Source organism: Agelaius tricolor, unplaced genomic scaffold, assembly GCF_023055355.1.
Source record: "Agelaius tricolor isolate 1412-34295 unplaced genomic scaffold, bAgeTri1.0.p SCAF_12, whole genome shotgun sequence".
Classification (NCBI taxonomy): Eukaryota; Metazoa; Chordata; class Aves; order Passeriformes; family Icteridae; genus Agelaius; species Agelaius tricolor.
This window is the reverse complement of record NW_027269272.1, coordinates 1,779,760-1,802,400: the sequence shown is the minus strand read 5'-3', so window position 1 is coordinate 1,802,400 and position 22,641 is coordinate 1,779,760. Positions and strand designations below refer to the sequence as shown.

Here is a 22,641-nt window from a genome sequence, read left to right as displayed (position 1 = left end):
TCCACCACAATTTTGTACCTTTTATCCCCCCTGCAATTTCTTTCTGCCATGACTTCTTTTTCCAGGGGGGCTCATAGCAGTGTCCAAGAAGTGAACTGCTTTACCCTTTCACATATCTTCAAACTTTCTGTGCTTTCACCCCCAAATGTTTTAGTATGTTCATAAGTGGCAAAGATTCCAGGAGACTAGAGGAGAATTCTATCATGGATTTTAGAAACTACCCCATACCCTGCAATACCAACAGTGTAGCTCTGCCAGCCCTGTTGAATCACTGGAGTTTATCCATTTCTTTTCAGTGTAACTGCACTTTTCAGTGCTTACAGGAGATAGTAGTTGCTGTGCAGGTTTCAGAGAAGTGGGTGTGATCATGCTCTCCATTCACCATAATTAGCTTCTCCTGAAGATCTACATCCCACCCAAATCCTGCTTGGTGGCTTATGTCCAAACTCAGTCAGGCATAAAGAGCCTTCAAAGCCAGACAAGATTTGCAGAATGCCCAGGAGTTGAACAATGCAATGATGCGAGTCAACTGTGGACTTGAAGAATGTTCAGGAAATTGAAGTCTGCAAGCTTTGAAGTGTTCTGCTGTGGTGCACATGGAAGGGAGAAAGAGTTTTTTAAAGCTTATCAACTTTAAAGCTGGTTATCAGTCACTGCAGGCCAAAAACCTCAAGCACAATGAACTTGGGCAGCCGGTGGATCCCAGCAGTTTGCTCTGTTTGTGGGGTTTTCCTGCAGGTCTTGAAGCTGCATTGAGAGCACAAGACCTCATCCTGTACATCATTCTCCTTGTTCTACATTTAGGCTAAAGACAAGGAGATTTGCAGGATCTTTGTGTTCAGAAACAAGAAACTGAAATAATTCTTGATTTGATTTTATTATGACTAAGAAAGACAGAAGCACATGGAGACATTGGAAGTTTTGGCTGCCCTTTCTCTATAGCCCCTGATGAGGTTGGTGCAATTTGGGGAAAAAACCTCCAAAAGTAAAGGAAAGTACCACTAGCTATAACTCTTAAACTATTTCCCATTTAAATATCCTACCTGCTGTTTTCCAGGAGCTGTACAGATCCCCAAGAAACACCACAGGCTTTAATGTGCTGACACCTGAAAAAACCCAGTTTTTTGTTAGTTTGTTTCTTAATTGTGAGAGAAGCTGAGAGTGTTCCATTTGTACCCAGGTAGTGTGGCTGCTCCCACATGGCCCTTCCCAGAGATGGAGGCCACCAGAGGTATTCAGCAGTTGTTTAGGGGGGGACCTTGTGTTCTGTTCCTGCTCCTAGGAATGTGTGTGGCCATGTTGGAAATGCGTGTGTAAAGTGCAGAGTCATCCTCTTGGATAACTCCATCCTCCATCAGCTCCAGTCTCACCCAGCCCTAAATCCAAGGTCTGGATTGAGCCCATTTCAGTATCAGGATTGCTGGATTTGTATTTCTCAGTTTCACAAGGGGGAATGTGTGGTGTAAGTGAGAACTGGAAGATGTGAAGCTGCCTGCTGTCAATGAAGGATCTGAATTCTGAGTCCTCCTCCTCTCCTGGGAAGTGATTGCTGCTGGCTGTGGAGTAAGAGGTGGGCTCTGCATTGCTGGCTAGAAGAAACAAAAGGGCTGCAGTGGACTTAATTTCGATGAAAAATGAAGGCATGTCTTTTGTTTTCTATTTTATCTAATATTAGACTGGGGGTTTCTTGAATAGCTCATTCCCTGAAGCCTTGGTCACTGAGCAGCTTCTGGGACTGCAGCAGGGCTTTGTGTGTGTCCGGGCCTTTGAGACTGGATGTGCTCACTTCTTACTCTCTTTGAGTGGCAGCATTATTCCCAAGGTGCAGTCCTGGGCCTGTGCTGGGTGCTCTCCATGATCTATCCCTGATCCTTCCAAGGAGGAGTACCTTTTCCCTGTTCCTGGCCCAACAAGGGTGGGAGGTATTAGCTGGGGCATCTCTGAGTGCACCTGAGGCAGGGCAGCTTGGTGATCGGTGAACTTTGCAGTCCAGCAGCAAAAGCTAAGTTCATAAAAGCACATTTAGGGCTCTGCAAAGCTGAATAGAGGTTTTGATTGCAGATATGTGGAGATTTGCAGTGACTCAGGCCCACGGAGATGTTGGCAGAGGGAGCCAAGTCCTTTAGACTTTCTGGCTCCGGGATGCTGCCGGGAAGCGAAAGGCAGAGTCCAGCAGAACCTGCTACTGCTGTGTTCCCGGGCAGAGGCAGGGCTGGATCTGCGAGGCTGCAGGGCTGGATCTGCTGTGTTCCCGGGCAGAGGCAGGGCGGGATCTGCTGGGTTCCCGGGCAGAGGCAGGGCTGGATCTGCGGGGCTCAAGGGCAGAGGCAGGGCTGGATCTGCTGGGCTCAAGGGCAGAGGCAGGGCTGGATGTGCTGGGCAGAGGCAGGGCCGGGTCTGCGGGGTTCCCGGGCAGAGGCAGGGCCGGATCTGCTGGGCTCAAGGGCAGAGGCAGGGCTGGATCTGTGGGCTGCCGGGCAGAGGCAGGGCTGGATCTGCTGGGTTCCCGGGCAGAGGCAGGGCTGGATCTGCTGGGTTCCTGGGCAGAGGCAGGGCTGGATCTGTGGGGCTGCCGGGCAGAGGCAGGGTTGGTTCTGCAACCCCCTGCCCACACCCCGCACCTGTTGCTGTCTCAGGTGCGCGGGAAGCCGCCTGTGCCCCGAGCAGGGCCGGCCCCACCGAGCCGGGCATTCCCTTCTGGCCGCACTCGGCTCTTGCTGGGCCGCCCTGAGGGCGGTGGGAGGATTTAGAGAAGCGTCGCTAATCCCGCGCTGACCCTCCTTAAGAGGCTCCTCACAGGCGGCTCGCCCCGCGTTGCCAGGGCCCGGTGTATCCTGGAGACGGAGCGCAGCGAATCGCGGCGCCGCTCTCTGGGAAGCCGACACCGCCGCCGGATTGCGGAGCTCCGCCACAAGGAACCCGCTGTCCTCCTGCTGCCGGAGATGGCGACGGCTCCGTGGGCACAGGGGCCGCGGAACGCCGGGGATCTGCTGACAAATCGGCCCTGAGCTGAGGGGGCGTTCGGCACACGTGCTGCGGCCGTGCCGAACCCTTTGGACTTCTGCTTCTACCAGCTGCAAACAGCTTTTGTTCACAGCCCTCTGCCCCATCCTGCCCTGGCAGGCACTTAGGCTCTTTTATTCCTTTTTTTTAATATTTTTTGCTGAAGCCATGGCAAAGGTCCCCGACAGAAGCAGGCACAAATGGAGTGCGCTTCACACTTTCCTCCGCTGCAACATGAACCCGGAGACCCAGCGGGTAGTGGTCTTTGTCATCCTGCTCTTCCTCATCATCGTCAACGTGGTGCTGATGTTTCTTTTGGCATTTCACTGAAGGAGGACTGGTGCATGGGGTTTTCCAGGACTGGGCAACAAATCAGCAGGTCAGCTTGTCGTTGTCTGCCTCTGGTCTGCTTGTCTGCTGTCACGGTGACTGTGTGTCTCAGAGTATTCCTCCCGTGTTTTTAATCATCAGCTCCTTCCCCACCCTGCTCCCCTCACTCTCCTCCTGTCATCACTTGTGCCTTGCGCTTTGGATCCCAGGTAAACAAGAGAAAGGGAGAGAGATAACAGAGCCAACTTGCTTAATCATAACCTCTCCGTGGCACTAATCAGCCTTGATTCCTAGCCATGAGGATTCCGTGCCTGCACGTAGCACTTGTGAGCCCTGGAGGAGCCCGAAGTGGTGCTGCTTTGTTTGCAGAGGGACAGCCATCCTGTGAGGAGCCCTTGCACAAGGACCAGCTACATGTAAACACCTGCTGGAGAAGCTGAAGCCTGTAACGCCTCCGCTGCTCTGTCACTGTGAGCACTGCGCTGTGCTGTGCCATGAGTAATGCCCAATTAGCCAAAGAGATTGATTAATAGAGTCCATCAGCAATTCAGGCTGAATAATCGCTGCAGCAGTGTGGAAGAAGGGTTTTGTTGGCTTTAATCCCATTTCCTTGATGATACCTCAGTGCTTATCAGCTGTATGTATCAAAATGGCTGGCACAGCCACGCACAGGACACTGACTGCAGGCCACTGGCTTCCCACGGGCTGGGACAGCCGTGCCCAGCGGGGCAGCAGCTCCAGGAGAGCTCCTGTGGGAGGGTAGGAGGGAAGGGCAGCGAGGCAGCCTGCCCCATGCAGGCCTGCTCTGCCTGCCCCATGCAGGCCTGCCCACCTCTGTGATGTTCCCAGCACCCTGCCCATCACAGCACATCCACACTGGCATTGGCACCCAGTGGAGCAACCCTCGGCTTGATGGTGATGGAGGAGACCCATCCCTGGAGGAAGACAGACTGGAGAGGAAGGCATGGTGCACTGTTCTTAATGACACTGCTTGCTTTTGTGCAGAAGACTGCAAAAGATGCAAGCCCTTAAAATTCAGCAGGATCCTTCATTTTGTGTGTTAGGTAATCTGCAATTTAAGTACAGCTTTCACAAGGGCAGTGTGTTTGCTGGCACTAATGGTTGAGGCTACTGCAGTTCTTTCAGACCTGAATATTTATGGCTCCTGGAGTCTGATCTGGTGTTGAGAAAGGCTGGATGGTGGTGTTGTCTCTGTCATCATGAGTGATGTACTCTGTATCAGTTATTTATGTGATTGTGTAACACATTAGTGTCGTACAAAACCACGTCACTTTAGCACGCAGAGAATGGGATTTGTACCTGTGGAGCTCCTTTCTGTCACACCTGAGGTGCAGAACATCTTTTACCTGAGAGAGAACTCTCTCTTACAGTTCTGGGTGTGGGGCAGCAGCAGGCCCCAGCCCCCTGCAAGTCTCTGGGAATCTCTTATGCAGATGAACAGTTTTGAATTATTAAAAATCTCTAACTAGGCTATAAATTCTGTTATCTAGCCATTGTGATAACAGCCACCAAAACCATCCAGTCTATGTCATTTTCTGAAGTCACTATGAAAAAACCAAAAGCTAACTACAGCTCACAACTTGGCTTTCAAACAAATCTGTGTTTGCTCGCCTCTAAACTTTACTGAGGTTTTAGTTTCAGCTGGAATCAGAATGGAATGGCACAAGGTAGAGAAAGGATTGTTTCCTGGAGAGGCCAAGTGAGTGATGGGAATGTATGCCTCGGTCGTCAAGTGGCACATGAGGGACCAAAGTACAGCTTTGGGCTCAGAGGTGTTAGTGACAGAAAGCTTTTGGCAGCTGCCTATGGAGGCAAATCCTGTACAAGGTTTGAGCAGGTTCTGAAAGGGCTTGAAGTCCAGAAGCTCCCAGCCCTTGTCAGTGGGAGCAGTGAGAGGCCTCAGCATCGTGGCAGCCCCTGCACCGAGCTTGGACTGCCAGTTATTGCTGTTGTGCCTGCTCTGTATCGTAAAATACTGCAAAAAACCCTGATGTTAGATGAGAAGAGCAGTTATTCACATTAATGTGTAGCTCTGAAGAGGAGCTGGAGATGGGCTCCATTCATAATCCCAGGGCTGGGCTCAGTGGGGCAGCTGGGAAGCTGAGCACACGTGTCTGCCAGCCTGGGCTGAGCCTGGGTTCACAAGTGACTCATGCTCTTGTTCAGCTTGGTGCCACGGCCCTGAAATGTTCTTTGGGAGGCTTTTGTCACTGAACTGGAGGCTGTAGCTTCCTGTTCCACTCTGCCTAGGAAGGGACTTCTTTTTATTTATTGTCCTGTAAAATTGGTTAGCACGGAGCTGGTCTTGTGGTGATGGAGTCACTCACCCTCTGCTACTGCTGCATGCTCAGTTTGGGGATGCCTTATTCCTGCTGCTTGCTGGAGGGCTCTGCTAGGTTGGGGGTACCAAACCTGGGAAGGCCTAGGAATGCAAATGTGAGTTTGGGCACTTGGTGCCTCTGGGGTGCAGAGCTGCTTCCTGCAGGAAGCATTGCCGTTGCTGATGGAAAGTGCCCCAGCTTTCCCCAGCAGCAGGAGGCCTGCTCACTGCTAGAGAACGAAAGGGAAGAATTGTTTCTTTCAAGGGCTCTGGGGAGTGCAGGGGAGTGAGGAAAAAGTGTGTTATAGGAAAGGGTAATGTGCCCTCTGGTGAAATTGCCTTTCCCTTCCCTTCCCTGCTTGGGGCAATTTGCATTACTCCTGCTTAGGACAATTTTGTACCAGAACAGTTGGGAGCAAAAAAAGTAGAATTATCTTGCATTTAAAAATTCTGGTAAGAAAAATATCAAGATTACAGAGAACCCTTTGGAAATACATGTTCCAGTGCTGCCTACCAAAGGTGTTAGCTTGGGTTGCTAGGAGCCTTGGAACACTTTTCCACTTAATGTTTGGTGAATTTTAATTTCCTCTTTCCAATGCTTGGCTAGATTCTTGATACCTGACTAATGCTGAAGTGTCTGTGCCAAGTTTTGTTATGGGGACCTCAGTGTTTTCCTCCTTCCTCGGCTTCCCCTACAGCTGTAGGCATTCAGCTGGAAGCTGCAGTGGACCAGTAAATGTTCATCAGCCTGGTGTTAGCTGTGACTCATTCAGTCCTGCCTCACATCTTGGCTGAAGAAGCTGCAATGGCCAATAAAGCCCAGGAAAAACAGAGCTGGTGAAGGACCCCTGAATTGTGTGCAGGAGCTGTAGGTGGTGATAGAAGGACAGTGGAGAAGGGAAGGGAAGAGGCTCTGACATTTCTGGCGGGTTTCTAGTTTGCTCTCAGTGCACTTATTTGCCAGGAGAGCTCTACAGAAGGGCTGGGATTGCCTTCCATGAGCTCCAGGCCCTGCCCTGGCACTGGGGCCACAGCCCCAGGAGGGAGCAGCTCTGCCAGGCACGGGGGCAAGGCAGCAGGGGAGCGCTGTGCCCCCTGTGCCCCTGTGCCCCTGGTGCCCCCTGGTGCCCCTGCTCCCTGTGCCCCCTGCCCCCTGGTGCCCCCTGCTCCCTGTGCCCCCTGCCCCCTGGTGCCCCCTGCCCCCTGTGCCCCTGGTGCCCCCTGGTGCCCCCTGCCCCCTGTGCCCCCTGCTCCCTGTGCCCCCTGCTCCCTGTGCCCCCTGTGCCCCCTGCCCCCTGGTGCCCCCTGGTGCCCCCTGCTCCCTGTGCCCCCTGCCCCCTGTGCCCCCTGGTGCCCCCTGCCCCCTGGTGCCCCCTGCCCCCTGGTGCCCCCTGTCCTCCCTGGTGTCCCCTGTGCCCCCTGCTCCCTGGTGCCCCCTGCTCCCTGTGCTCCCTGCCCCCTGCCCCCTGTGCCCCTGGTGCCCCCTGCTCCCTGTGCCCCCTGGTGCCCCCTGCCCCCTGGTGCCCCCTGCCCCCTGTGCCCCCTGCCCCCTGCCCCCTGTGCCCCTGGTGCCCCCTGCTCCCTGGTGCCCCCTGCTCCCTGTGCCCCCTGGTGCCCCCTGCTCCCTGTGCCCCCTGGTGCCCCCTGCCCCCTGGTGCCCCCTGCCCCCTGTGCCCCCTGCCCCCTGTGCCCCCTGTGCCCCCTGCTGCCCCCTGTGCCCCCTGCTCTGTGGAGTAGGGCATGGCAGCCAGGCCCTTGTGTGGCCACTGGACATCTTCTCCTCCTTCTCCTCCTTCTCCTCCTTCTCCTCCTTCTCCTCCTTCTCCTCCTCCTCCTCCCTGGGTGCAGAGTGAGGCTGTGCCTGCACTCTTCCCATGCCCTGTGGTGCTCTGTGAGACAGGGACAGGGACAGGGATGTGCCCTGAGCCCTGCAGGGACAGAGTCAGGGATGTGCTGTGTCCCCTGCATGGGACAAGTCCACCAGAACATTAAACAGGCAAGAGCTCTGCTTCTGCTCTGCTTTGAGCCTTGTGAGAGCAAAGAGCATCTGTGAACAGGAGAGACCAAGACATCATTTCCAGAGGGAGATCTGGGCTTTAGATTATATCTTTGCTTAATTTGTTCTCCCAGGCTAAACTCATTTCTGTGGTGATATGTGGTATCTGCTGTCTTTGTGATTTATTCTTGGAATCCAAGGCATGAGCTGGGCAGATAAGAAACACAGTAAGCACTTAGGATGATACCATCAACAATTACTTTTAATTACTCCTTCCAGTGTTTTGATTGAAAAGAAAATAAAAAATTAACACACAACAAAAGAAGCCACATTACACAAGTTAAAGAAAGATTTCTAGAGGGAGAGTACTTGTTATTGATGCTGTCACTGGCCTTGTTAACTCCAGAGTGTGCTGCAAACTGGAATAAAATTACGTCTTATGTGAATCTTTGTATGTGTTCTTTGGCCAGGATTACTCCAGGCATGACTCTTGGTGTCACATACAGTGCACCCACTCTGTCTGTGTTTGGCAGTGGCAGAACTGGAACTCAAAGAGGTGGTGTGGACCTGTCTCACAGCACAGTGGCTTTCCCTGTCCTGGTGTGTGCATGCAAGCTTTCTGCATTTGTATTGATAAATGTGATAGCTCACCTGTGTTGGAGGTTCTGAAAGAAAAATGCCCCCCAAAGTACCAAGAGGGTGTTGGTCAACCTTTCAGCAGAGGAGTCAGCCAGGTGAAGGACCAGAGAGAGGGAAATTTGGGAGTTTGCTCTCCCTTGCAACTACCCAGGAGGCCTGGCCCCTCTGGAGCAAGGGGCTGGGACTGGGCTCTGGTCCTACCCATCCTGCTGCACGTCCTGTCCTGACTTCCCCTTGTCCCTCCCTGGAGAGACACCCTAGCACAGCCCCTTCCAGCCCCTCCAGAGAGCACCAGTTTCACTCTGGACACCTGAATCTCTGCTGTCCCTTGGTGGCAGAGCAGGCACAAGGGGGGAACAAGGGCTGCCTTCAGCCCCCTCTGTCCTTCCTGCAGCCCCTCCTGCCCAGAGCTGGCCAAAGCCAAGGTGACACAGGGCCCACAGCTGGAACCTTGTCCAGTGCTGTGTCTGTTTGGGATATCAGCTCAGGAATGGGATCAGTTGCTGTCTCTTGCTGAGCTGGGCTGGTTTGTGGTTCTCAGTACCTGAGTGGTTTTGTGCTGCTACAGCTCCAAGCTGCACAGGCACAGCAGGGCTCCACTGCTTGTGCTTGTTGCCAACCATGATCTGGTCCCTTCCTGGCATGTTGGGTATCTGCAGTGCTGTGGAAAATGTTCTATGGAAATAAAAACACTGGATAAGGCGTTGGGTGAATCCAAGCAGCTACAGGGGCATCTCTCAGCAGCAGCCCAACTCAGCTTTCCTCACCTCAGCAGATGAAATGGTTCCAGCAGGAGATTAGGGAAAGACAGGCTGCTAAGGAGTCATGGCTTGGTATTTTTAGCATCCCAGTTCACACCTGTAGTGCCCAGGAGCCAGCACTCGTTATAATAAGCATAATCTAATTACAGAGTGAGAAGATCTGCCCTGGATGCCAGGAGAGGAGTGCTGGCAATGGCAGGAGCCCATCACTGCCTGCCCTACCAGAACATGCTCAGCTGAAACTGAGCTGCCTCTGCAAAACCACTTTGTCCTGCTGGAAAACCAGCCAGGATCACTCCAGGCATGACTCTTGGTGTCAGGGCTGTGCAGGGTGTGACAGGAATGGGCACTGTGCACACCACGAGGTGTGGGATTTCCTACCTGGACTGAAGGCTGTGGTGGTGTTTGAGGGTCCCCAGGATGAGGGAAGAGATGAGAATCTTTACTCCATGTTTCAGAAGGCTGATTTATTATTTTATGATATTATTATATTAAAAGAAAATTATATACTAAAACTACCCTTAAGAAAGAGAGAGGAGACATCAGAAAGCTAGAAAGGAAAAAGGAATGAATAATAAAATCCTGGGACTGACCAGAGAGTCTGACACAGCTGGCTGTGATTGGCCATTAATTAAAAACAATTCACATGCTGGGTAAACATTTCTCCAAATCACATTCCAGAGGAGCAAAACATGGAGAAGCTGAAGCTTCCCAGCTTCCCAGGAGAAGAAATCCTGGCAAAGGGATTTTTCAGAAAATATGTTGGTGACAAAAGGCCACTGTGGCAGGGCTGTGCAGGGAGTCAGGGTGACAGGAATGGGCCCTGTGCACACCACGAGGTGTGGGGTTTCCTACCTGGACCAAAGGTGTGCCCTGCAGGAGGAGCAGCAGCTGCTTTGGTCTCCTGAAGCTAGAGGACTTGTTTGCCATGTGCTCTTGGAAAAAGGAGTGTGGTTCTATTTCAATGTTTAGGCCATTAAATCTCCTCATCCAGATGGTGTGGCTGTGAGACAAATGAAGAAAATGGATATATTGAAAAGCAGAATAGTACAGGGCCTCAGAAGATCCCAGGAAGCTGCTGCTTCCTGAACGTCTCCTTCACCTAGCACAGGACACTTCCAATAGGAAAAGGTGTTATTTGGGTTTTTTTCTAGGGTGTACAGAACTTGAAGAACCTTCTGCAGGGGCTACAAAAGAAATGACTCATTTTTATATTTACAGATACTAACCAAAAACAAAGGCTTAGGCAGCCTCCTTTGCCTGACAGTGAGACATCATCAAGGTCTTTTTTGTTTTTCTCCTCTGTCTGTTATTCAGATTTTCCTCTGCCCCATTTTCAGACAATAGGACAAGCAGCAGTTCTTAGTTCTGTGAAGAAAAGATCTACCCAGTGTGTGTACCATGGCAAAGACATCACCAGGCAGGGTATGGGTGGTGGTGGCAGGGGTGGAAGTTACAAGTTTTATGTCACCAAAGCACTGCAGGGTTTCTCTCTCAGGAAAAGGTGAAGAAGGAAAATGGTACTGAAGTGTGCATGGTTCTTTGAGGCAGGGAGAACATCTTAGAGCCACATCATGGAAACTGATAAACAATCTGTGCTGGCCCAGCACTCCTGCCAGCACCTGCCAGTGCTGTACAGACTTTGGCACAGTTTAATGCAAGGGAGATGTTTTCACAGGAGACAGGAGCAATAAAAATGATTTCAGCATGTTTTTGCAGTGGGTTCCATTGCAGTTAACTCATGCACACACATGAAAAGGAAAGCCATGAACTGTGTTTGGGGTTTGAGGCTGATGCTTGGATGATTCAGAAGGGTTTGTTATAGCAATGCAATTTGTATCTGCTCTTAAATGTTTTCTTTAACCTTATTTGTAAAACAAATTTAGATTAATTTGCCTTCAAGCTACAAGTGATTCCATAACTTGCTGTATCTTCTGGGGGAAGAGTCAGCAGCAGGCAGAGAGCCTGTGGCCTGCATGGCTCCTTTTCCTTTCCTTCTTCAAGGAGCCAGGGTGCAGCATTTATCCTCAATAAGTCTGTGTGGCAGAATAGCTACAGCTGAACTGGTTTGGATACATTATCCTGAGGGATCTGTGGAGTATATTCCTCATTTGTGCAAAGAAATAATGATGAAAGAGAAAGCAGAAGAGGAGGTAGATAGGAAAAATCCAGAATTAAGTAATAAGAGAAATGGTGGAAGCAGGAGCTGTCCTGCAGAGAGGGAAAAGGAGAGGAAATATCCCAGGGGAATGTGCTGGTGGGAGTGCACAGAGGAAGGGTGGTCCTGCAGCAAGGGGAGAATGGGGAAAGCATAAATGACAGAGAAATATGTTAAATATGTAGCATTAAATACAAATTTCTGATGAAAATAATTTCTACTTGGGTGTCTGAGAAATGGCAGTGTAAAAAAGCTGCAACAGCAATCACTCTTAAATGTGTGAACAACCAAACAGAAACATTCTGGGCCATTTCCATTCCCAGGATGCGCAGTTAAAATCAGGGCATCAGAAAATGTAACAAATTGTGGTAACCAGCTTTGCTTCATCCTCTGCAGTGAGTGCAGACTTCAAAACTCTTGGTGAGGTCAAGTGGGGAGTCAGGCAGTCTGACACAATGTTCATCTACAGCCAAACAGCAACCAGAAACTACAAACTTTGTAGCTGTGTGAGCCCTAGGTCAGAGTCTTGTTCCAACCTGAGAGTTCAACCCCAGGCCTTGCACCTCTCCAGTCTTTGAAACCAAGGACAGCAGGGGAAGGGCACATGGACAATTTCCAGGTGCTTTTCTGGCAGCATCTGGGCTGCCTGGGGTAACTGGGTGGGGAACTGGTGCCTGGGGTGAGGAGTGAGGGGTGGGAGGGGAGTGCCTGAGCCAAAAGTTAGAGATCTTAAACCACTTTTAAGCCTTAGAGTATTTCAAGCTCCTTAAGCCACTTTAAGGCTTTAGATGGGTTTAAAATGCTTAAAACACTGTAGGGCCTTAGATGAGTTTAAGCTGATTTAGAGCTTTGGAATGACTTAAGTTTTGTGTCTTTAAGGAGGTTTTGAGGTCCTTTGAGCTCTTAATTGCAAAGAGCTTTTTGGACATTTTGAGTGAGGATGTGGCACGTGCCTGCTCCTGTGACCTGTGCTCAGGGACTCCTTCTATCCCTGCTCAGCCAGGTTTCCCTGGCTACACCTCCATCCTCCTTTCTGGAGGGAAGAACAGCATGGCAGCAGTCAGACATCCATGTGTAGGGGTGGATGGTGCTCCAGATGGGTGTCCCTGGTGAGGGCTGCTGCTGTAGGATGGAGTGTGTGGGATCTGCTCTATTGAATGTGTGAAATGCTGAGGAGGCCCAGCCAGGAGAGGAGCAGCCCTGCCCCAGGGGACATCCCAATGTCCCTGTAATTACTGTGCTGGCAGCTGCTGATTTTCCACCTGAGTGCCAGTGTTGCTGCTCCTCGTGGGATGTAGCTGTGCCTGCCAGGTTAGCAGTGCCAGGGCTCTCTGGTTTAAGAACAGTTTGTATCTGTGGGTAGTACAGATAATCAGCATTTCCTTGCTTCTGTGCTTTTCCCTCATGCTCTAACGCTCTGTGAGATAAATGTGGCCACCCTAATGCCCAGGTCTGTGGGCCCAGTGACACTTTTACCTGTGACTTGGGCATGGCCTGGCTCTTTGCCTTGTGTGCCTTCCCAGGTGTGTTTAAGGCCCTTGGTGGGCTGTATCCAGACAGGATGTGTTTAAATGTCCTTGAAGGACTTACATTTACTTAATCTTTTGTAAAATCACCTTTTGAAATCACAGCCTTGGGCTATGGGGCTTCCTGTAGCACAGCTCAATTATGCACCACAGGGAAAAGGTCCTGCTTTTGTCCCCAGCTTCTTGCCTGGTGGTTTCACTGGGTGCCCAGCAGCCTGGATTAGAAATGACCTTTTTGTGAGCCTTCAGCTCATGGCCACCCTCCATCCACCTGTCTCTGTTGCAGCTTCAAGGTCTCATTAGCTTGTGCTGGCCTAGAAACTTTTCCCACGTTTGATTCCTGCTGCTCTTTGTGCCTTGCCTGCTTCTCCTCCCTCTTTCTGAGTCATTCCTGATATCTGGGCTTCTGACCCTGGTGGAAAGGGCTGATGTTTTCCTAAATGGGTCTGCAAAGACCTTCTTGAGGAGCAGCTCATTTAGTCAGCCACTTGTGATAGATATTGTTTGTGTTACATTTAAATTTCTGTTGCCATTTTGTCACCCTGTCACTCAGCATTGTACCTACTTGTTTAGAAAGAGTGAAAATACATTTCACTTATACCAGAAAATAAATGTGTTATACACAGAATTTTAAACAAACCTCCTCTGGAAAATTGCTTGACAGGTTAAAATGGAAGCTGCTTTTCAGCTTTACTGACTGTACATGTTACCAGCTACTGCAGTGTGCAGCTATAAAATGTGACACACACAGAACCTGCTGCAGAGTTACCTAAAGCTTTGAGAAGGGCTTTGCTCCTGGTTTTTCCTTATGCCAAAACTTAGGGATCTTAGTTCCCCAAATTAGCAGGCTCCTGGACAGACAGGCCATGGGAGAGTGATGGATGGAATCCTGAGGGCACTGCCAGGGTCAAGGTGATTTAGGTGTGTCACATTCACATTCTCTGAAAAATCCCTTTGCCCAGGATTTTTGTCCTGGGAAGCTGAGAAGCCTTAGAGAAAAGGAAAACAATTCTGATCTCATTTGCTTCTCCTGTGTTGTGCTCATGTGGAATGTGTTTGGAGATTGGTTACCCACAGGTGATTGTTCCATTGGATTCTGCTGGGAGTTGTTTTCACTCTTTGGCCAATCAGGGCCAAGCTGTGTTGGGGTTCTGGAAAGAGTCAGGAGTTTTCATTATTATCTTTTTAGCCTTCTGTAAGTATCCTTGCTGTATCCTTTAGTATAGTATAGTGTTCTTTAATATAATATAGGATCATAAAGTGATAAATGAGCCTTCTGAGAACATGGAGTCAGATGCATCATTCCCTGCAAATACAATATAGGTGTCCTCCTCAGCTGCAGGTGACTGTCCCCTCTCCTTCATAAGGACTCTCCTGAGTTATTTCAGCCAAAAGCAAAATGGTGGAAAGCAATTTTCAAGTTGTTTTCTTTTGCATTGTAATAATCAGCTCCCCCATTTTAGGTGAGGAACTGGGAGGTTCTTGCATCGCTCTGGGGTTTGAGGGATCCCCTTTAATGGCACCCAAGGATGTGCACCCCTGGCAGGCTTTCTCAGGCCAAACTCTTCACTCTCAGGTTCACTCAGCACCAAGCACAGCTCTGCCCCCTGCACTCCACTCAAGGCTTCCCTGCCCCTGCAGCTCTGCAGATTTCACAGCCTCTCCCTGCCTGCTGCAGGGGGGACCCTCCTCCTCCTCCCATCTGCTTAAATCACTTCTGAGGGGGAATCAGGACTCAGATGATATCAATAAAAGGGAATAATGTAATTAATGCCAGTCATAATGGTTTTGTGGAAAATAGTTCTTACCAAATAAATGTGATGACAAATGTTGAATGTTTGGTAAATGGAGGCAGCTGTACTAGATGTCACATGAGGAGTTTAACTACAGGCACTGATTAAAAAAGCAGCACTGTGGAATATCAGTGTAGCACACTTAGCTGGATTAAGATCTTTGTTAACTGACATTTTAGATTTGTTAAGGAGAATCACTGTCAAATTAAAATATTTTGAATGGAGATCTGCAGTGCTTGGTAAATGCCTGAGAGTCCTCCGCTACCCTTAATCAGTCTCAAAAATCTCTGCTGAAAAATATGCAGCTTCCAGTGCAGGCAAAGGGCAGCAAATGCCAAGGGCATGGCTTGGCAGGGGCACAGAGCGTGGGCTGTGAATGAGGCAGTGACACGAGCCCTGCCCACGAGGGGACGCGGGCACAGAGGGCTCCTGGTGCCCTGGCACGTGGGCAGAGGAGCAGCAGGGAGCACTGAGGTGTTCGCTGTGCCTGCAGAGCTGGCTTGGTGGTTCTGGCACCCTGCAGGCAGGCAGCAGCAAGTCCAGCCCAGCAGGGGCAGCCCAAATTCCTGCCTGGCAGTGAGGGAGGCAGGGAGCCCCGGGGCTGGGTTAGCTCATCATGCTCAGAGAGGTGAGCCCTTCCCTGGGGTGCCTGTCTGCCCACCAGGGGGATGCTCTGAGAGCCAATCCAGATAACTCCTGCAGACTCAGTGCCTGCTGCTCAGATGACAGGGGCTCTGTGAGATAAATTCCATCTCTGGTGCTCGTCATTAGACAGTGAAGCGAAAAGTTTTGAGAGGAAGCAAGAGCAAGCTGTCAGGACAGCAGTGTGCCCTGGTGGCTAAGAAGGTCAATGGCAGCCTGGCCTGATCAGGAATGGTGTGCCCAGCAGGAGCAGGGAGGTCATTGTGCCCTGCACTGGGCACTGCTGAGGGCAAACCCTGAGTGCTGTGCCCACCTCTGGCCCCTCAGGTGGGGAAGGACCTTGGGACACTGAGCACATCCAGAGGGGGCAGCGAGGCTGGAGAGGGGCTGGGAACACAAACCCTGAGAGGAACCCCTGAGGGAGCTGGGGGTGCTCAGCCTGGAGAAAAGGAGACTCAGGGCTGCCCTCATCACTCTCTGCAGCTCCTGAAAGGTGCCTGTGCTCAGCTGGGGCTGGGCTCTGTCTCCAGCAGCACTGACACAACCAGAGCACACAGCCTCAAGCTGTGCCAAGGGAAATACAGGTTGGATAGCAGGGAAAAGTTTTTCACTGAAAGAGTGATAAAGTTCTGGGATGGCTGCCCAGGGAGGTGGTGGAGTCCCCATCCCTGGGTGTGTTTAACACAGCCTGGATGTGGCACTGGGTGCCAGGGTTTAGTTGAGCTGTTGGGGCTGGGTTGGACTCCATGATCTGGAAGGTCTCTTCCAACCTGGTCATTCTGTGATTCTGTGACAATTTCAAAACTATCCCATGGGTTCAGTTCAAGGAAGAGGCCAGCTTTGGGTTCTGCTCATATTCAGAGAAAATAGGTATTTGTGTGAATGTAGCACAAATGTGGGGCATGTGTATAAGTAATTTTTTTTTCACTCCTCTGCTGCGAGAGAGGCAGGGGAGAAGCTCTGGAAGCAAAGTGACTGCTGAAGGATCTGGAGCTGTGGGAGGGCTTTGCCTCTGGGGTCAGGACTGCTGCAGGGCTGAGGTGTTTGGTGTGCTGCAGCAGTTCAGCTTCAGCCTGTTCCACACAAGTTCAGGGAGGACAGGCAATGAGCACAGGCTTCATGGCAACCATTTTAGCTCACCAGGAAGGGCTGGGTTCAGGTGCTCCTTGTGGAACATGTCTCTTTTAGGGTTACAGAGCTGAAAAAGAAATTCCATTCTATTGGTACCTTCTCCCTGATCTTCCCTTTTCCCAGTTCTTTTGATGCTCCTGGGTTTATTTTTTGGCTCTGCATGATCCAATGTATTTGGCATTGTCAAGAGAAAGCTATTCAAATTTTATTCAAATGGAAACAAGTAGCTCAAAGATAAATATTTCCTGAAGGCATCTTCATCCCTCCTTCTGTAAATTGCTGAGATCTTTTATCTCTGTTAACATTGCCTTGAGGTCCTGTCCAAACAAGACCAGGACATACAAGGTAATTATGTCAAGGTGTCCAGCCTGAGACAGACAGGGACAAGGGGCTGCAGTGCCAACAGCCCCTGGCATGGGCCTTGGCATGCCAGGTCTGTCTGCCCACACAGAATGGGCTTAATCTGGGGCAGCTCTGTGCACCAGCCCTGGCTGTGTCTCCTCCTTGGCAGCCTCTGTGTAGACACTGCTTGGAGGAGCCATCCATCAATCCTCCCCTCCATCTGTGCCATGGGAGGAGCTGCCCTGATGCCTTAGGATTTCAGCTTTTATATTTTCAGATCCTGTAGTGCATCAGTGCATCACTCCAAACTCCACACAGAGTGTGAGTTACTGTCTTCACATTCTGGCAAAACAATCCCTCTGGGTCTGGACCCAAGGACACCCCACAGCCTCAGGACCCAAAAAGTACAAAAAAGTGAATGGGTGGGCAAACTGGGGGTAAATGACTTCTTTAGCTGAGGCTGTAATTGGAGAATTAACCCTGATATGTGAATGGACCAAACTTATAATTGTCTGAAAAACTGGTGCCCATTGTCCAGCTTGGGTGTAGCCTCTGGGAGGCTGTGACTGCCCAAGGTGAAACTGTTTGAGGCCTTTAATAAATCCCCACTTTATTCTCTGAACCTTGTCCAGCCTCTGTTCTAGGGAGCCACTCCAAGGCCTCAGCTCCAGTGCCTTCCCCTTGCAGCAGGGAGGGCTGGAACAGGATCTGGGACACACAAAGGCCAGGGCAGTAACAGAGCTGCCCTCGATTTTCAGATCCAGGCATCTGGGCTAGTGCTGCCTTTGGGTAGCAAAAGCTGCTGTCTACAAAGTTAGATGTTTCTATAAACAAAGAGAAAAGTTGATTTCTGATTGTTTTCCCCACTGCCAGCTGCAGGAGCAGCTGTGGGATGGCTGGTTTGCATTCTCTGACTTTTCCCTGCTCTACACTTGTTTGGGCCTCTTCAAGAGCATGTACTGAGTTGTCCTTGACATACAAAGCCAGCACATAAATGTTGTTTCACATGGAAATTATTAGTTGTTTTCCAAACCTTGCTTTAATTGCAAAGATCAAAGTTTGGTGAGCTGAGCCCTTTGAGCTGAGGAGGTGCTTGGCAGGGTGAGCATCCCCTTCCCTCCTGCCCCTCTGGGAGCCAGCAGCTCCCTCTGCAGAGCTGCTCGGTGCTGCCACCTCAAACACATTTTGCCAAAACCCTGTGACCTGCTGGTGTGTTTTATCCTTCCTGGGGTAGGAGAGTCCTATGGGAATAAATCACACAGGACTCCATTTTCTTCATGGTGGGAAAAGCCATTCTTTATTCACAGAACTCCTTTTATACAGTGTTACAGACCTCGTGTGGGGCTCCAATTGCTCAGGAGATTTCTTGACAATTACTTTATTGGTTAGTAACAAGTTGTTATCCTGTATTGATTGGTCACTCAAACTGTGTATACCTGCAGGGAAATTGTTTGTAAAAGATAGTTTTCATTTTTCTATCTGATGATGCAAAAATAGTTTATACAGGTACAAGTTGGGGTTTTTTTTAACCTAGGAATAGATTGTTATGTTAATGAACTGCTCACACCAGGCTTGCTTTCACATAGGAACTTGCAAAGGGCCAGCTTTGACAAGGCCAGGCAGTGATTCCAGGAGAGCAGGTCTGGTTTTATGAAGCCTCTCTCTATGATTTCTCTCCCTTACTGCAGCAGTGCTGCCCCTGTCTCCCTGGGGCAGCTTGCCCTGGGGAGGATGGGGCAGTGCTGTGCCCCCAGCTGGGCCAGCTCTCCTTGCTGCAGTGCCTGTGGCACCCTGGCTGCTCTTGTGCCATGGAGGTGCCAGTCCTGGCTCTGAGCTGCCCACCTGTACCTGCTCTGGGAGAGGAGGGGCTCTTGGCCTGGGTGTGGTGGCTGTTTCTGCCCAGGAGCTGGACTGGACACAGTGGGAAATATCAGTAAAAGGCACAGCCTGAGCTGGGGCAGAGAGGAGCAGAGCCCTGATCCCTGATCCCTGCTCAGCACCCAGGTGTGCCCTGCCCACCCTGGGGTGCCAGCACAGGAGGAGCTGGGCAGGGAGGGTGCCATGGCAGCCTGAGCACATGAAGGGGTGTGCAGTGCTGCTGTATTACAGTAATTGAGATAATCCCATGAACAGATGAAATATTTTTTTGCTCTTTATTTCATGCTTTATAGATCATTCCTCCTCAGAAACATGGTGTTTGTTGTCAGTTATACAAATCCTGGCCTGTTGTTCAGGTGTATTTTATTTACTCCTTTCCTGAGAACTGGCAGTGCCAGGCTGGTGATCCCACAGTTGTGACTTCCTGTGTTTTCTAGTCATATCCACAGTATGGCTGTTGTTGACTAGAGAAAATGTAAGATATTAATATTAATGGATGGATTAAAATACCAGCTGAGGATTCCCTACCCAGCCCTGTGGATTTCAGTGACTCGGAGTAGAACCATGTGGCTCTGTGAGCTGAGTGTGTCAGCCCTCTGTGCTGTGATTGCTGGCTCAGGCTTGGTCTCTTTTCTTCCCATCACATTACCAAGCTGTGACAGTGTGGTACTGTGTGGCATTAATGCCTTCACATCATCAGTGCTCTGTTGTGTGATCATCTCAGTGCTAGAGGGAGTCCCTTAGTCTCTCTCTGGACATGGCCACAGTGTGTGCCAGCCTGCACATCACACTCAGAGCACTGATCCAGGCTGCCATGTTTGAACCCACAGAGAAGGAATTTTGTCTGAGAAAGAGCCATGTTCTCTATGTGCAGGTCACAGTTTGGATGCCACTCTTCTGAAGGTTCAGCAGGTTCTGCCATTTCCTGAGCAGCAGCCATCCCTTCCCACAGGGATGTGTAACTCAGCAGGGCGTGGCAGCAGCTGCTGTCACTGCTGTGTGCCCAGCTCTGGCAGTGAGAGCTGAGTGTTCAATCAGCTCCCCTCCATGGGGCTGCCCAGGAGCTGGGCTCCAGCCACCCCCTCACCCTGTACTGCTCTCCCTCCCTGGGGTGCTGTTCACAGGGGTCCCAGGATGAGAGAAAAGATGAGAATCTTGACTCCATGTTTCAGAAGGCTGATTTATTATTTTATGATACATATTATATTAAAAGTATATACTAAAGTTCTACTAAAAGAATAGAAGAAAGGATTTCATCAGAAGGTTAGCAAGGAATAGAAAGGAATGGAATGAGAATAAAATCTTGTGACTGACCAGAGAGTCCGAGCCAGCTGACTGTGATTGGCCATTAATTAGAAACAACCACATGAGACCAATCCCAGATGCACCTGTTGCATTCCACAGCAGCAGATAATCAAAGTTTACATTTTGTTCCTGAGGCCTCTCAGCTTCTCAGGAGAAAAGATCCTAATGAGAGGATTTTTCATAAAAGATATCTGTGACACCTCCCTGCAGCAGGAGGAGCTGGGCTCAGCTTGTGCTGTGCACAGGCACCAGTCAGTCCCTGCAGTCCCAGAGCAAATGGATTGCCCAAAGCAGCAGCAGAGCCCTTTGTGAGAGTGGCTACACCATCCTCACCCAGGGCCCAGCTGCTCTTCTGGAGCTGAAATCTGAGAGCCAAGTCTGGAAAAATACACTTTTACATCCACTCTCTTCCCTACTCTAGTTGTCACTGCTTTATGTTAAAAAGCTACGACCTCTAAATTACTGAGGGTGCACTCAATCCCCTCATCCAGATCATGGATAAATATATTTAGAGAATCATAGAGTATCCTGAGTTGGAAGGGACACACAAGGATCATCAAAGTCCAACTCCTGGCCCTGCACAGACACCCCAAGAATTCCACCCTGTGTCTGACAGCGCTGTCCAAACGTTCCTGGAGCTCTGGCAGCCTTGGGCTGTGACCCTGGGGATCCTGTTCAGTGCCCCACACCCTCTGGGGAAAGAACCTTTTCCTGATATCCAGCCTAAAGCTGTCCTGCCATAGCTCCAGGCTGCTCCTTGGGTCTGTCACTGGGCACCAGAGAGCAGAGGGGGAACACTCACCCCTGCCATCACCATCATCAAAACACTCCCTCACATCCAGGCTGCCCCCACTGCCTCTCCTTCCATGGCTGCTCCTTCTGAAGGGTTTATGGCCACCCCCTGCAGCACTCCAGTTGTGAGAATCATCCCACTGTGGTGGCAGCTGTATCCCAGTTTTCCTTCCACACCATAGCCCTGGGCTCCTCCTGTTTGTTTCCCATCCTGTGTGCATTAGTGGATGCACTCACTTGGGCTGATCCCACCACCTTTTGGGGGAGGAGAGGCTCTAATTTCTACATGACCATTCTGAGGCACTTCTGTTGTTTTTAATACATCAATAACCCTTTTGGCTTTGCTGCCACATGGATCCATCCCCTATTTTCACAGATACACACAGCATCCCTGCACTGCATCCCACCTAGCTCTGGCTACACTGGCTGTGTAGATAAGTGGGAACCTCTCACCCTCTCCTTCCCCATCATGCTGTTATTTCTGTCAGAATGGAAACACTGCATTAAGCTGTTTCTGGTTCAGTGCAGGGCCATTTGCTATCCAAAGGCAGACTGCATTTCAATTTGCTTTCAAATGCCTCGTTAACCCTCTTCTGATTTACTCAGCTGATGATTGTGCTGAGCTCTTTTCCAACGTGCATCTCTCCTTTGTGAGAGGCAGCAGCAGTGACCCAGAGCAGGGGAGAGCTCTGGGTGACTGAGCAGCCAAGGGCCAAGGGTGGCCATGCCCTGTGTGCTGTGGTGTCACTGCTGGGACACCTACCAGGGACATTGGCTTTCCTACAGCTTCTCTCTTTCTCCTGTGTGCCTCCCATACTGTCCTCCTGTTGTCTTCCCATAATTCATCTTTGCACCATTTCCCTGGAGAAAAACAGGCCTTCACTGCCACTCCAAGTGGCCAAGTGCTTTTTGGCAGAACTCCAGTATGCACTCCATCTTCTTGGGAAAACCTTTGGTGTTCAGGCAGTCCCAGGCACACTCAGGCCCTGAGAAGCCTGTGAGTGTGCTCTGGAGTTGTGGAAATCCAAGGGACACTGTCCTGATAAACCAATGGCATCAGGCACTGCTGCTGTGGTGGCCAGCAGGCCCAGCCCACAGACACCCCTGCAGCAGCACCCAGGTGTCACCTGGGCACCCCACAGCTGAGGTGGGGATGGTCAGCAGTGCTACCAGGCATCACTGAGCTCAGAGCTCCCTTGCAGCTTCCAGACACGTGGCTTTGGTTTTGGTTCTGTTTTTTTTTAATTGTTGGGGGTCCTGTTTTTCCTAGAGCATGTAGTAAATAACTGTTGTTCCTCAGTATAATTGCTTAAAACTCTCCAGGAGTCTTATTTTAAGCATCTTAAGTGCAACGTTTAACCACCTTACAGGCTTCAGCTGCCACCCATTCCAGAGTAGCTCTGAGGCCTCTGAATGCTTTTTCACAGAATCACAGAAGTCACAGAATGACCAGGTTGGAAGAGACCCTCCAGATCATCGAGTCCAACCCAGCCCCAACAGCTCAACTCAACCCTGGCACCCAGTGCCACATCCAGGCTTTGTTAAACACACCCAGGGATGGGGACTCCACCACCTCCCTGGGCAGCCATTCCAGAACTTTTTGCTGTCTCTAAATATTGATGCTCAAGGGTTTAGTTGAAGGCTTTCCAAAGCAGAGCTGCAATGGCAGCACCAGAGCATCCTCCACAAACAAGGTACCACTGAGCCTTGTCATGGTTTGATGCTGGTGCAATGCCAGTGCCCCCATAAATATAAAATATATAAATATATTTAATATATAAATAATATATATAATAATATATATATTATTTATTTTTATATATATTATATAAAATATAATATATAAAATATATAAATATATAAAATATAAAATATATTCTCCCCAGTGGCTGCTGTGAGATGTGACCAGAAATAGAGCAAAGCAGGCTCCAGCTTGGGAATAAAGGAAAGAACTTTATTAACTTACAATATGAAAAAAAGGAAGACAGAGAAATCAGAATGAAA

At 50.2% G+C, this 22,641-nt stretch overlaps 1 protein-coding gene across 4 annotated transcripts in view; it reads left to right on the top strand.

Moving 5' to 3' along the window:
* The window catches only part of ARHGEF4 (Rho guanine nucleotide exchange factor 4), a 138,754-nt gene that overhangs the window by 96,710 nt on the left and 19,403 nt on the right, over positions 1 to 22,641 (top strand). The window contains exon 1 of one of the 4 annotated variants that reach the window (XM_071437092.1): positions 2,816 to 3,382. The exons of 2 other annotated variants lie outside the window; for them this stretch is intronic. The gene's annotated coding sequence lies outside the window, so the exon portion shown is untranslated. Of the gene's footprint in view, positions 1 to 2,815; positions 3,383 to 3,423; positions 4,398 to 22,641 lie in introns of those variants that run through there. One more of the 4 variants, XM_071437093.1, reaches the window with a different exon arrangement.